This window comes from Ischnura elegans, chromosome 5 (genome assembly GCF_921293095.1).
Source record: "Ischnura elegans chromosome 5, ioIscEleg1.1, whole genome shotgun sequence".
NCBI lineage: Eukaryota > Metazoa > Arthropoda > Insecta > Odonata > Coenagrionidae > Ischnura > Ischnura elegans.
The window spans coordinates 50583140-50588201 of NC_060250.1; the positions used below are offsets into that span (position 1 = coordinate 50583140).

At 41.5% G+C, this 5062-nt stretch overlaps 1 non-coding gene across 1 annotated transcript; it reads right to left on the bottom strand.

Annotated features, from left to right (window-relative positions):
• Positions 1-4221: 4221 nt before the first annotated feature.
• Positions 4222-4303, bottom strand: Trnal-aag. The gene has a single exon. It is a non-coding gene; the product is annotated as a tRNA-Leu (tRNA).
• Positions 4304-5062: the final 759 nt, after the last annotated feature.

The window sequence follows — 5062 nt, forward strand, 5'->3', positions numbered from 1 at the left end:
CTGTACTGGTTAATTTTTTCGAAAATATTTTATGCTTTTACGGGAACCATTGCTGTATTCTTATTACTTCAATTATAATCGTTAATATTATTATTAAAGTCTTCCTACATATACTTCATATTTCTTCATCCTGCCCCCCTCCAACTTTTTTCGGAAATGACGATAATGACCTATTTAGTAAATCCATTATCGTCTCAGCCTTGAAACTTGGGGTTAAACCTTGGGTAAACAGTGAATTAAAAATATCCCACGTGGCCCCCTCCACAGAGCCAAAATGCTGTCGTAGAGGACGTCTAGCAAGGAGATGGACGAAGCTCCCACCGCTTCTCCTCGCAAGAGTTTCCCGTGACGTAGCGTGACGAGGGACAGAGGTTTTTTGGGTGAAGGGGAGGAGGGGCAAGGTGACAGGGTTTGGCAAAAGATGGCGGCACGTGTAAAGCTTTCCCCCCTCCCACCCATCCCTGTGAAAGAATTGGCGAGAGGTTTGGTAACGAATAAATTCCCCACGCGACCTTTTTTTATCCATCTCCCCAAGGTCAGAATTCTTCTTCTTCTTTCTTCTTTCGAAGAAACGATATATCTAAAATAATAAACTATACCGCTACGGAAAGGCCATTCATTTTCATAAAAGCGGAAAAACCCATGGGTCGGAGATCAGTATAGTTTTTTGTCTGTGTCTCGCTAGAGCGGTTCTAGCTCTAGACGCTGGAGTGCAAAGCCAGCGCCTTGCGCATCGAGTTTTTCGTGTTTCCTCAAAAAAACGGGGAGAAGTAATTCTCTCAAAAGCGTGTCAACAAGCAACAAGTGACGTCAATATAGTTTGGCCTGGACTATTTGTGCTTTCCCGTGATATACGCTGGAGGTAAGCAACACGTTTCTGCTAGATGCGCTCCTCCCATTGCCTCAAGTAAAATTCTCAGGGGTGGTAGATTATACAAAACACATACTTGGTTCTCACACTCAACATCTGTAATGATTGCACTTTAATACTCCATTGGGTTCTTACTATCTAACCCTTTTTATATGTCGATTGAATAGCATTGCATCGGGTCAAAAAGGTTTTAAATATAATTTACATCGTAGATATCTTCGTGTTCTACCATGCTAACAATGTTAGAGCCCTGTGAATTTAAATGAAAAGCATTAAATAAAACTTCTAGAGGGAATTCAGAGGAGACAGAGGGTTTGGATGGATCAAGTTCTGAGTGAGGAAGGGGATGCTAAAACCCTCGCTCGAGGGTAAAATGTTTGGTAGGCGGGAAAGAGGGAAGAAGAGAACAGAATTATAAATGGAATGGCTGCATTGCCAATTGAAGAGAGAAGCTCTCTGTGGGATGAAAAATAAGCCGGGGTGATTCATGATAGCTTCCCATAGCCGGTGGAAGTTTTTAATGACGTTATTTGATTTTATTTGATGACATTTAATGACATAAAAAACATTATCACTGAGAACAATTATCTAATCGAGTAACTAATCCAGTCATCTGTGGGAGATATGGTGTATATAACTTTAGTATGTTCGATATTCAGACTACGGTTTAAAAAAATGCTATCATGCGAGATTTGAGATGGATGGAGAGAAAAAGAATCAAGGAAGTGCTAGACATGGTGGACGGCGGACATTTCACCCTCTGAAGACGTAAGAGACGTTGCGATCGAAGATCCGATGGTCTATTCTATTCCCTGTGTCCGCAAAGCTCGAAGATAGCTGAAAATTGTGCGAGTACACATTGACTAAGTTCGATCGTTAAACCAATAAAAAAATATCGGTTCAGTAATCTCAGTCGGTTCTGAAGCGAAGAAGAATGAAAATCATCATGAGGTAGTCATCATAAGAGGTGTGAGTGCAGAATAGTGCAAAGTCATGTGATCGGGCAATCCATGCATTCGTGGGAGACCCTTGGATTTCCAATGATGGCGCCTTTCACGCCATAAAAAGCTGGAATGTTAAGGGAAAAAGCCACACCCGTACAAACGGTATTTTATCGCGACGTATTACTCACTTCAATCTTATACTTACATTTTGAAATTTTCAGAGAATATAGAGTCCCACGTCAACATTTTTCTCCATCTCCTATACAAACATATTCTTCTAAGTATCTTTTCGCTGGTGCAACGTTTGAGATAAAACTAAATGCTGGAAAGGGTTCTCTCTTTAAGCCCTGTAAACGTAAAGAAAATAACTTAAGTTTTAGGAAAGTAATACGCCAAGAAAAAATAAGTGACAGTTTCAAACTCAACTTTTCGGAATCTTGTCGCATTCACAACGGAAAATAACTTGGTTTAAATCCACACTTCAAACGTTAATAACCAGGGGCGGATCCAGGATTTTTTCTGGGGGGCCACATGGGGTCTGACAGGCAAAAAATCTTCTTATACTTTAGATTAAAAACACGATACAATAATTACTGCACGAATTATTCTCTTTATTTTAATACGAAAGAATGAATGTGAAATTAAATTAATGATTGAGGCTCCGTAGTAGGTACACAAAACAAAACGAACGTAGTGATAACGGTATAAAAAAATTTGTCTATTTTTTAAGTATCTGGATGGCACGTTCCCCCGTCCCCCTCCCTCCCAAATCCGCCTATGTTAATAACCTTCATTTTACCTCGCCATTTGATGGTACTTGAGTAAACTAAACTGCGTAGCACCCTGGTCGTATTTTTTGTAAAGCGTCGATATTATTGCGTTATTTCTCTTTCGTAGTTTAATTAAGTTATTTTTCATTATGAACGTCACGAAAAAGACAATACGACCGGTGGTGCGGGAGTGATGCTTCTCCTTAATATATTCCAGCCTCTGAATCCTTGAAAAGGGACGTAATCGGATGTACAAGGTTCTTTCCTCATGCCCCAGATCCATAGGACGCCGGCCGGACACCGCAAGCCGCGACTGCAGGCCATTCTCACGGTGAGCGACGTGTAATGTCCTGGACGGCGGAGATGCGATGCAGGAAGGGCGAGTTTCCTTCCGTCCGCTGCTCCCGTCGCCATGGGCGGCTGCAGTAGGCTTCGGTGGCTGCGGCAGGGAGTAGAGGGGCTCCCTAGTGCGGAGAGGGCGGAATCCACGCCACGGTGACCGGGGCGTGTGCGGCCGCAGACAGCGGACAGGCCTCGCGGGGGAGAGGGGTGTGAGACTGCGGTTTCTAGGCTACAGCGAACAATTGCGATGGTCAAGACGATAGAGTGGCTACTCAGCAGAAATGGTTAGGAGGACCACTGCCGGTTTCTCTCGTCTCGCGCTGCTCGAAACTAATACTTTAATCTTGAAAGACTTAGGGCGGAACTTAATTTCTGAAATTTTAGGTACCGTAATGCATACCAACACATTTAATCCGCACGATATTTAAATATAAGCCCCCCGTGTATAAGTTCCGATTTTTTAAAACTTACAATTAAAGCTACAACGAGGAATCGTGTAATACCACATATTAAAAAAACGATGAAATTTTTTGACACGACCCTATTTTCACTGAGAGGAGCCGGAACCCCGTTCCGTCGCGGCCGAAACTAAGCACTTGATTAGGGTATATAAAGTTGGCTATTGTGTGCATTTTCCTGCATATAAAATTTAAAAAGTTTTCCTTGCTATTTTATCAAATATCATTTTTTTCATCTCTGATTTTTACTAACCTACTACTCACAGGCTAATTTTTACTAGGTTTTACCCTATGTTACGCTAAAAATTGCGGGATGAAAGCATCAGTTTTAAACAAGCATGCGTCGCCAAAAAACTACCGGTCGAGAGGAAGTGAAGCGTCGTCTTGATTCGAGCGAATTTGTAAACTTAAAAAACCCGCCCACACGAGCATAACTTGGTGTAATTTGTGTTATAATGAAGTAGACCAAATAATGACATGTTTCTACAATCATAGCCCAAATCGCGCATCAATCGCGAGATTTAGGACTTAATTTAAAAGTCTCGGATAATATTCATCTGCGATAGCCCTTATCGAAAAAAATAGTTACGTATTTTTTTATTTAACCACATATCTAGGCTATTGCCACGTTAATTTATGAATAATGTATTAAAAAATGGTGGTAGGAGTAAGAAAAGGAGGTAGGAGTAGGAAAGTACGGAAAAGCATATTTCTAGTCGATATATACATACATGTAAGCGAAATTTGAGGCGGAATTGGCTCTATCTACGTCAACTATCTACAAATTAACGTCGAATTTGCAAAATTGGAATAATGCAGAGAAAACGAGAAAAATGTGGCAGCGGTGGGATTCGAACCCACGCCCCCGAAGAGACTGGTGCCTTAAACCAGCGCCTTAGACCGCTCGGCCACGCTACCAGTTGACGTCGGGAAGGTATCCAAGAATATTTAAACAGTTTAGGCTCGGCGTTCTTGGTGAGTGATGCCATAGAAATACTCCGTCGTGGGCCATTAGGGGATGAGGCTGGCCTTGTTGGCGGGCAGTTCAAAAGCGCAGCGGCGCACAGACAAATATGATTAAATTTGTGAGGACTGTGATGCTCATAGGGAGTAAGCAAAGAATTAAAATTACTTAAGAGTTCTGTAGATGAAAAATGATTTTAGTCATCATAGATGAATTATCATTGTAAAATTATGAGAGGAATCCGTTTAAAAAATCAAGTTTGAGCGAATTTAATGTAAACCCTTCTATTTTAAAGATTTTTTTTAATTTTTGTCCTCGTAAAGGTTATTTATCATACATATTTCTCTATGGAAGCGAGACTTGGACGTTGACAGCAGCAGAGAAGTCAAGAGTGGAGGTATTCTAAATGTGGTGCTACCGAAGAATGATGAAGGTAAAATGGATTGTCCATGTAACGTGGAAGAACTGAGAGGAGTAGGAGAAAAGAGAAGTCTTCTAAAAACCGTAGGCAGAAGACGGGACAACTTATTTGGCCACATTATGAGGCATGATGGCCTGATGAAAATAATAGTAGAAGGACAGGTGGAAGGGAAGAAGGGCAAAGGACGGCCCCGAATGAGTTACATAGGACAGATTATAAAGAAATACGTCATTTTGAAAAGGCTAGCGGATAGAAGAGAGGAATGGAGAGCTGCGCCAAACCAATCCTAGGA